Raw genomic sequence first — 11,518 nt, forward strand, 5'->3', positions numbered from 1 at the left:
TTCAAAACCAAATCTTTTAACAAGGTATCTAACCTTGCTAGATTTGTGTACCACCGAATCACTCAATGGAGCCTTTACATTACTATGAGCTCTCTGTACACCTGGTGTCCTGATAGAAGGAATACCAAGCTCATCATCCAAGCTCTTTGAGCCACTGGAGTCTCCATCAAGAACTGCATCAATGCCATCTGACACTTTATTCTTTCCTTTTTCTTTAACTGTAGTGCTACTAGATGCACCTGAAGATGTAGAGCTACTCCTTAGTCACCCAGACCAAGGACTACCAGATGATGTCTCCGGTCCACTAAGAGTCCCTGATTCTTGCAACTCTAAATGTAGGCAAACCTATAACCAACCCTTTGGAGTGCATTAATTTCAGCCTTTGTACATTTGCATATCCAATGCGTTTGTGCCAAATTTCAATATCTGCAACAACACCTTTTCCTTTAGCATACATAGCAACATTCATATAGGAATTCGAGCATCTAGTGTAAACATATGCCCAACTCTACTTCCCTTTGCAACCAACCTGCACTTGTCATTGAAGTCTTCTACAAAGCAGCCCTTTGCATTAAATCTGACTTGCAGCCCTTGCTCTACCATCTGACCGACTGACACCAAGTTCATTGTAATAGATGGCACACGTAATACATCTGAAAGACTCTTTGTCTTACCATAATGCAAGGACAAGGGAATGTTTCCAATGTGTGAAATTGGGTGGCATGAATCATTACCCGTCTGCACATAACCTGTATTTTGCAAATCCTGCATCTCTTCAAACCATTCTGCATGGCTGGTCATATGATTGGATGCACTTGAATCAACATACCAAATATCATCATGTGTTCCCTTTCCTGTAACAACATTCAGCATATGCTGCATAACAAATAGACGTTTATTTTTATCTTCATTCTGTCGTGAAGATGATGCATAGTTTCCTTGCTGCAACTTACCACTGCGAATATCATCTTTCTTAGCATAACATTGGGCTGCAATATGACCTGTTTTGCCACAGTAATGACACGCAATACCAAAGTTGTTAGAACCTCTTTTCTGCCATCCACCTCTTCCTCTAAAGCTCCCCCTACCTCTAAAGTTACCATGACCTCCTAAAGCCTGCATATCGCCAAATTGTTGGTTCAATCTATTTTGCTGGTTGTCACTACCACGTCCTGTACCATGGCCTCTTGAAGAGGACCTGCCACATCCCCTTCCTGAACTGGAGTAGAAATCTTGGACCTATTCACCACTTTTTTCAGATGTCTCACTCTACATGTTGATCTATTCAGTGATCATAAGGGAGACCAACTCGTACATTCACAAAGTACTTTAGCCATTCAATTCCCAACAATGCCTAACAATGCATCAAAAACCTATGTGTTGGGCTAAACACACAACAATTGGGATATTAGATGGACTTACATTCCTTTGAATTTTCCACTTTGGTAACAATCTCTCACCGTGTCTTTCAACATTCCACTCTAACTAATCATTCATCCTCCTCTCTATCCCAAGAAAGTAATAATACAAGACTAGCTTTGAGGTGTAATGAGCTCACCTATCTTACATTCCCGCATTGTATTCCAAAAGCTTAAAGACTTGAAGATGCGGTTCCATGATCCCCAAGCAACACAATCCAATGTTGTTGCTCTTTTATATCCACCACTAAGAATACCAAGAAAAAGTAGAGAACTCGTAGAGAACCAATAGAGAAAAAGAAGAAAAGTAAGAGGATAATGAAGAGCTTCACCTTTTCTCAATCGCTCCCTCAACACACCTCTCTCTTCTTCTCTCTCTTACTCACTCTCCAGAATGGAAGCAAGATGATAGAATGGAAGAAGAGAATTAAAAGTCTGAATAGTCAAACTCATAGAGCTTCCATAGCATGGATGCACCAAAAGCGTAATTACAATTGAGACCTTTCATCTTTATATAGACCAAGATTAGGGTAGGACTAGGTCACTTCTCTAGGGTGGCACCCCATTTTTATTTTAGGGTTTATGCAACTATGAAATAAGGTTCCCATCCTATTTGGGGCATCTAACCACTTTGTGGGGTCTAGACCAATCAATCCTTGAAGCATGCTTGTACTTTAGCCTAATTAGACCTAACCTACACTATTCTAATCACATTTTCGTATGTTGAATCTATAGAATACTTACGGGTGTGACAAATACAACTATAAGTAGAAAATACAATAATGAGCATAAAGCAAAATAATACATCCAGTACTTGGTGTGTCCTGAAGTATAACAATTAATACAAGTGCCAAAAGATAATACACTAAAACTCCAAAAAATAATATCCTACCAAGAATATTTGCTAACACTTATGCTTTTAACTTTGCTTCAACCTTCCTTGACTTTAGACTTCTCAAAGTACTGTTAACACTAGTATAGAAATATTACTAAACAAGCTAGAGTTTCTCAAGAACCAATGCAATTGCTCTCGTGTCACATTCTAGATCTTCAAAGATTAATCATTCAATGATCTCTCATCCCAAACAAGGAATTTTAATGCCAATCAACTTCAAAAATACTAGTATCAACTTCAAAATACTAGTACCTTTCATTCATTTAGTGAGCAAAATGGATGAATTCTCTAATTCTTATGCTTCTTGCACAATAACTATATGATGAAGCTTCCTTTTTCTTAACACTTTATCATTGATGCCAAGTCTTCAATCAAATATTTCAAGATCATTTTTAGAATATGTTCAAGTCTTACTAAATTTCTTCATAGTTCTCTTATTGAAATTAGTCCTCTTCTTACAGCTCTAAAGATTTTTATTGTTCTAGATTATCTTTCACTACATATGATTTTGCTCTTTTTTTAAGCCTCGCATTTAACTTTCAAACATCCCAAAAAGAAAGTTGATCATGATCCCAAATATCCTCCCATCATCTAATCCCTTCATTTAACAAGGATGTGAATGGTTTAGAACTAACTTTTAGAAATACAAAGGGTGGATTAAGATCTAAGCTTGAGATGCTTCTAAAACTTTGATATCTTCAATTTTTACAAAGAAGCATGTATCTTGATCTAAATTTCTCCAAGGACCACTCAAATATCCTTTATTCTTAAGATATAATTTCGATGTGTTAGATACTAGCCGTTATTATTTTTGAATGAGCAATAGTGTATGTAATGCAGCTGCTAGAGTCTGAGCATCTTATGATGTTTCACAACTTTGGTAGGTAGATTAGAATGAGCTCACAATCAACTAGAATGTAGCAAAATTGATTGATGTAATGGTATTAGAAATGATTAGACATACTCAGTGAGATAGTTTGTGGATTGAAGGTAAGTGATATAATGATATAAGCTAGATCAATTAATGTCTCCTCAAACTCCCTCTCTTTTTACTATCATCATTAAATGAGACTAGTGCAATGTATATCTTGACACAGATGCGAATTTGGTTGATCTCAATAGTGACAGTGTGGAGAGTGATGTGAGGGACAATTTTTCTTAATACATTAGTAATTGTTAATTATAGTTACTCAAAAGCTATCATGTTTTTATTGTATGCATTTCTTTGGTTGCTTCATACGGATTTATCTTATTGTCCAGTTTGTGGGATATGAGAAAATGCAAAAAAAATGCACATGATATTGATGTTAAGAAGTTAATGAAGAATAATATTGAAGGTTACAACATGCCTTGATTAGTCTCCCTGGTTTCGGATGGCTCAAATGTTGACACATGGCAAGAGGGAGCAAATGACACACATCAAGACATGGCAATTGATGAGGAGCTAGCTAAGGACCCAAAGAAGAGTTTTGCAGGAGGGTGCTAATGATCCACCAAAGTAGACAAGCACCAATAAGGAGCTATAAGAGCATAGTGTAATAGAGATTAAGCTTCATTATGAAGTTCTTGCATCGAAAGGCAAGCTGGTCATCCTTGATGTGAATGGGGAATTGTTAAAGAGTGGCATGTACCAAAGAGGAAATGGGTTCAAGCAATTATGCTAATAATAGGTGTTATTAAAAGCCTAAATTAGATGATGAGGACTTTGAGTGTCATTATGAATAGTTGCTCATACTTCTTACATTTAAATAGACTCATTTTCTTAGAAACAATGTAAGACATGGTATAATTGATCATACTTCTTTCATTTGAAGAGAGAATTTTTCTCAAAACCAATGTAAGAAGTGGCATAAGTTCTATTCACAAAGTATTGATTTGCAAGATAAGCCTATTTCTTAGAAGAACTCAAAGAATGTGTACTAGGTTTGGCACCTTGAATTCAATGTTGGAAGCACACTCCTAGTAGAAGACCTAGGCTACAAGTCACTTAAAAATGATTATAAAGAGTATTTGGGCATTCAATCGGATTCCTCATTTGCATATGCGTTCTACCTTAATAGCATTGTGTTTCCATGGCTTCATGTAAAGATTAAGACCCCCTACCCAATGACTTCATATGCATTCTACCTCAATAGCATTGTGTTTCCATGACTTCATGTAAAGATTAAGACCCCCTACCCAATGACTTCTCGTCAAGAAGTACACCCATTGTTTTAAAAAAAGGTGATTGGCCCCTCTAGTGACTCAATATTTCATGGAGATGGAAGGATACTCATAGCGGGTTGTATTGTGTTCTATGCTAAGGAGCTCTTTTCACATGCATACGATCAAAACAAAGCCTGGCTTGCGAACAAGGTCTAAGAAGTAGAAGATAACACAAACACAAAGGTTAATTAATCTTCAAACTTTCAAAGAACCTAACTAAAGCCGTTGTTTTCTGGCCGTCAAAGTAGATTGATCACTTGATAAGCTTGCCAATCGAACGTCGACGTCTCCCAGCCCTCATTCTCTCCGCCAATTGAGCTGCTCAATCGACTGAACCAATTTTGTTGCCATCAATATCGACAAACGTGAGATCATGAGCAGGCGTTCTCACCAAGGATGAAAACATGAACTGATCGACATCCTTGATATGATCAATCTGACTGGCAGTCGTCATACGTGAAATCATGCGCAGGCGTCGCCATACGAAAGAGAGAAAGGAAGAGTTAAATAGTGCTTTTACCTTTGACATTGTGATCATCACCATAATGTTTCTGCAAAAGTCTATGGAGGGGGCAACAATGCCATGGCCAAGTCGTAGTGTCTATGGTGAAGATTGCACTGTGCATGGATGGGAGAGGAGGAGGCTCTCAGGAACGTTTTCTTCGAGAATAAGAGGAGTTTAATTCTCCATACAATTGCTATAAGGAGAAGAATAGGAAAATAGCCTTAGTAGGGTTTAAAAATGGTCTTGGTTAAGCCTTAGGGCTGATCACCCTAACATTTTTTCCATCCATGTTGTGTGTGTGTGTGTGTGTGTGTGTGTGTGTGTGTGTGTGGGATTGAGAGAGATAGAGGGAGAAAGAAAGATTGAGAGAGAGAGGGCGGGCGGGGGGGAGTTCATAATATTTTGCATACAAACCCTATAAAGTGAAGATAAGGATCTTGGAGGAGAGTATAAGAACCAAGGATATGCAAAAGGGAATCTTGGGAGAGAAACAAAATGAACTGTCCCTAGAGGAGTATGTTTGGAGTAGGCCGCGAAGTTATATGAGCAAACGAAACCCCTTTGTCTCCAAGGAATATCCAGGTGCCTTCATATGAAGTTCAATATTAAGTTAAACGAAATATAATAAGGGTAAATTATGTTTGTACGATGGTTAGACTAACTAGCTCAAATCATGATTTGATATTCTTAAGACCACCTTTGTAAGTATGCCCTTGAAAGGCAAGACCCTTCAGGCTGTAAGTACTGACCCTCATGAAAATGTTGTAGTCTTGAGAGGAGAGTTATGATGTGAAATACCTCTTATGGAAGCATGATTGGATTACTTAATAACCCTCAAGTTGTTATTAGAAATGCATGCAATGGACTAGAGATAAAACTTTAAACTTTAAAGCCATTAAAAGTATATCATGAAATGTAAGATAAGTCTAATGAGGGACTTAGTGATTCTGAGATGCAATGATAGATGTTCTATGATGCGATAAGAAAGTAATGGTGCATGACTAAATAGTTGTACTCTTTGGAGGATTATGTTGATAAATTATTTGTTGACCCTTCTAATATACTCAAAAGTATTGTGTGAATTCTATTTTTTCTCGAAGACATATCATTCTTGTCATTGGAAAACATTTCTTTTCTTAGTTTAAGGATATGTTGTTTGCCTTATTTCTATTTGGATCTTAAAATTTCCCCAAGGGGGAAAGTTTACTCCTCACGAGACTTATGGGACCAAAGTTTGATGCACGAGTGGATCACCTCTGATCGCACCACGGAAAAAGATGCCAATAAAGGCAAGAAACTTGGAAGGGCATTACTCAATATACTAGTTAAAGATTGTGAGGTGTGAAGGCCACCACAAAACATTGGTTTGCTCCTATAGTAACATGCGAGTAATGGAGGCTTTGGACACCACACACTAGGCCTAGGATAGAGATAGAAAAACCTCCATGGCCTAACATCTGCAGATGTTGAAAAATCATAATCTAGATAAAGGGTGGTTATTATGGATTGTGTGCATGGGACTCAAACATGGGTATCCATGTGTTTGGATACTAGTTTCAATGTAATGGATGGAACCTTGGATTAGCAGTGCTACCTTCTAAATATTGTTTGATCATGTCTTTCTATTTGTGCCTGAATTGCGTAAAGGAATCTTGTGCTAGTAGGATTCATCCTATGATAGGGTTGTCTTGGTGAGCCGAGAGGTTTCCCCAGAACAATAGAATATGTGTAATTAAAAAGGGCCAAATTTTTGACCATCCTATGAAGGTTAATTTAGAACTCAACCTCATGCCATTTTAGAATAGGTACAATTAGAAAGGGCCAAAACTTTGACCATCCTAGGAAGGTTAATTTAGGACTCAACCTAGTGCCATTTTAGGAAACTCGGATGAGACTTTGCCTTATGGGTAGAGGGGTTGATGTGTCACTTCCCCTCATTTCTCACCCTCTTTGAACCAAGTGCGACATGGATCTACTTCAATTTGAGGTGATTTACACAAGTAGCTACTCAATGATCTGATGCTAAATAAATCATTAGGTGAAAATAGTATTATTTAGGAATATTAAATTCAGGTCAATCCTCCTGGATATGAAGCGAAGCTTCCCCTATAAGCAAGACTCAAGAGACCCTAGGAAAGAATGTTTGCAATATTCCAATGGAATTATGGATGGAGACACCTATCATTTCTCTTAAAGGGCCACCTAAATGAACCTTTGGTAGGCATGTTACACAGGTTGATCCAGAAATAGAGCTAATGTGATTCGAACCCACTTTTTGTTGTTAGGTGCTAAAGGCTCCTTGTGCCTAGCCACCTACATTTACCTTGTACACAGTATCCACACACATGTACACTATAGGTGGTAGCCACCCATTGCTCTCACTTCATTCTTTATGTCTTTTATGACAATAGAATAAAGGAAGGTAGGTCACACATTGAGAATATTGGAATTCCCACATATTATCTTGCTCTCTCTCTTGCTTGAACCTCCATAGCTATTTCTTCCTCTTACTTTCACTTGTGTAGTGTCACACTTGCTCCACCTTTCAACTAGTATTAAAGTGGGCATTCAAGCAATTCAACGATATTCACTTCAACTCGAGAAAGAAGCTTCATTTATAATTTTCATGGTAGCTAGTCATTGAGGTATGTATTAGTCCCCTTGCTTCCCTAAGCACTTCCACACTTTTCAACATTGATTAGGGTCTTTCCCTAGATCATTTAAGTTCTAAGAAGTGATTATTAAGCTCCACTTGCAACATTCCCAAGACAACCAATGTGACTTGCATGTGATGTCTCCAACCCCACTCCAACTCTAGGCATTATGCAAGCTTAGCAAACATTGCCATTATCCCATATACTTGTTGCTTGATCTTGAGCATCTTTTGGAGAGATTAAAATTAGTCATTGCTCCATAGTTTAGGGTAGATTGATGTTCACTATTGGGAAAACAAGTATTTGATCGACTAATGCTCTATTGTTGCTTATGGGGCAAGTTTCTTATGCCCAGATGATGATTTGATAGTTGGGAAAGGCTTCTAGATCCATTAGAGCTCAAATGGCTCTTTCATTGAAGGGTTCTTTACTACTATACCTTGTGGTCAACAAGTGTATGCGCTGAATCCTTATATATTGAATGCATACAAGTGCTTTGGGAATACTATATGGATGTATCAATGCTTGACATTGATTATTATGCATGGATATGCTTAAGTTGAGCTCTAAGCTTTGGATTTTAGTTGTGTTAGATACATATTCGTAGTGGCTATTTGTTTCAATGGTTTCACATTTACGAGCTTGAAGGCTTATTGTGGTTAGATGCTCCTAGATGTATTGATTTGTGCCTTTGGTACCATGATGTTATGAGACATATATATTGAGTGTTGCTTTTCTCTTGGACATTCCAAATTTTCTTCCATAGGTTTGTCTCTTGCATATGTATAAATGCTCAATTAGTTTTGGTATACATTTTTCTTGCAAACATTAATGATTGTGGAATGATTTAGCTTCAATTTTTATAATTTGTACTTTCTCCTATCAGATGGATCCGTAAGCTTTGAATGCATGCTTAGTTATGTCCTTGAGCTTTACTATTCATATACAGTGAGTTTCTTACAAAGTTGTGGATCTCCATTTCTTTTGGGGATATCCTACACATAGTTGGCTTATGTACATGCTACTCCTTTGCTTGGGATTGCATCTATGTATCTCGCATATTTGGGTCCATAATGGCATTTTGGTACCTTAGTGCTTTATGTTTTTCTTGCATTGTTAGTTGCATTGTATATCCCACTTGCTACTCACATAATACTATAGTGGAAGCTTTGCATTTTGAGCTTATGTCTACAATCAATCACTCATTTACTATAGTTTTATGGACAACCATGCTGAATTTCAATTTTGAGGAGTTTCTTTGAAACCAAACACTTGTATCACACCCTTTAATGCTTCCTCTTGTGGATATTAGTGTATTGGCTTAGTCTTCCTCTTGTTATGTGACATTTGACTCAATTTTGGGGCTGATTTATTGTTATTAAAGTAGCCCTACTCTCATTGGTTGGAAAACATAATCACAAGTGTTTTAAATGCTTCTTAATCAATGCCATCTTTAACATAGAGAAGTTGGATGGCAACAAATTCCAATATTAGAAGACTCAGATTTGATAGATATTGGTGCAAAAGAAGCCAATGATGCCATTAAAAACCAAGGGAATAAAGCTAGAAGATGGAATAGATATGATTGTGACGAGCTTGATGAGCTATGCATGTCCACCATTATCTAGTATTTGTCCAAGTAGGTCTACTTCAATGTTATTACAATGATTGAAGGTGGTGCTTTATGATTTATGAAAGAAGATACATGATCTTTATGACAAAAAAAGTCCTACTTGATAATTGTATTAGTTGAAGAGGCCTATGGACCTTCATATGAAGGAGAGCACTCCTATTCCACTCATTTGAACGAGCTTGACTTCATTTTTAGCTAGGTTATCTTGTAAGACATTCAATTTGATGATAACATTAAATCTTTATTCTTATTGAAATAGGCTTCTCAAACTAAGCCCATGTATGGCATCACCCATGTGAGGATACCCATGTGACATTGGCATCATTGATGATGTAAGCAAGCAACTTACCTTAGCCTATATAAGTGGCTCGTTCTCATTGTAACACAACACTTGGATCAATCAACATGAATAATTTTTTAATTTGCATCTAGTTTTTTTCTTGCTCTCTTTTCTTTACACACACACACACAACCACAAGCACTGTAAGGTATCATATGCCATAGTTATGTCATCAAGCTTGTGATCATGTGTGGGAGCAGTAAAATTCTAACATGGTATCAAAGCAAGAAAACATCCTTACCTAGACTGAGCTCTTCACATCAATTCATCACCTATAGCATAATCATATTTTTAAATCATTGTTAGGATGTCATTAGCCAGCTAATATTTCTTCACATCAACTCATCACCTATAGCATAATCATATTTTTAAATCATTGTTAGGATGTCATTAGCCAACTAATATTTCTTCCTAGTCTTCTCTTTGATATTCTCCACCTAGTCTCTGCACTTTTATCTCACCTACGATATTGAGAGAGAGAGAGAGAGAGAGAGAGAGAGAGAGAGAGAGAGAGAGAGAGAGAGAGAGAGAGAGAGAGAGAGAGAGAGAGTAGGTAATACATGTCCCACAACTAGTTTTGAAATGCTCTGCTAGAACCTTCCATCCCCCTCACCATTTTGAGCCCTCTATGCATTATGTCTTGGTGATAGATTATGAGTCCCTTACTTATGAAGAGGCTTTGAGAAAAGGTGATAGTCACTCTTGGAAGAGGGCCATGGAGTCTCATTGCTAGAAAAATCATGTGTGGAACTTGGTTTCCTTGCCAAATGTTAAACATGTGTTGCCATATAACTGAGCGTATAAATTGAAGAGCACCCTTAGTCACCCTAAGCTAGCATAAAAGGCCCATTTACTTACAAAGGGTTTTTTAACAGGAAAAGGGAGTGGAGTTTGATGAGATATTCTTCCATGTGCACTCGCTTTTGGCCTTGGTTGCATGATTAGATCTAGAGCTTTATCAAATTGGTGTCAAAAGTTATTTCTTACATGGAGACATGCATGAGGACATTTATATGCAGCAACCTAAGGGTTTTGTGGAAAAGGGCATGAAACATCTAGTGTCCAAGTTGAGAAAGAGTCTCTATAGACTTAAGTAAGTACCTAGGGAATGGTACCACAAGTTTGACATTTTTATGCATCAGCACGATTATTCCCACAACGCTATATAGATTCATGTGTTTATACAAAAAAGGCCCCTGATGGTAGCCTTATCATTTTGGTACTATATGTTGATGGTATGTTGATTGTTTGGAGTGCTCGTGCCAAGTTGGATGCTTTGAATACTTAGCTCAAGAAGAGCTTCAAGATGAAGGATATAGGGCATGCCTCTTACATAATTGGTATGTACATTACACACAATCACTCTTCGTAGACTTCTCTACTTGTTCTAGAAGGAGTATATCAATTGCCATTTTTGTTGTCCTCGTGATCTTTTCCACTCATGGTTCCCTATAAACATGTATAGTTCAAAAAAATCATTTATTGATAGAAGGAAGTAGCATTGTCATGATTCATTTTTGTTGTCCTCATGATCTTTTCCATTGCATTTTATTTCTCATTATGGCAATGTTTAGATTGCAAAGTATAGGTATTGGCCACAAAAATATGAGAGCCTTCAAAATCTAAGAGACATATATTATTCAAGTATCAATCAAGACAATGAAATGGGAATGAGCTTCTAATACACTTATAATACCATTGGACATTACATTTTAGGTCATTCATCTTAACCATCTAGAAAACTATGTTTTGCATTTATGTTCTTCTCCTTTGCAATGAAAGGTTGCATTTTGAAAGCTGACCACATCAATTGCACACTTCATAGGTCAAGTGTTTAGTTTCCACTCTTCATGTATGAGAGTCAAGTT

The sequence above is a fragment of the Lygodium microphyllum genome, chromosome 14 (genome assembly GCF_053477565.2).
Source record: "Lygodium microphyllum isolate KBCC chromosome 14, Lygodium_microphyllum_v1.1.10, whole genome shotgun sequence".
NCBI lineage: Eukaryota > Viridiplantae > Streptophyta > Polypodiopsida > Schizaeales > Lygodiaceae > Lygodium > Lygodium microphyllum.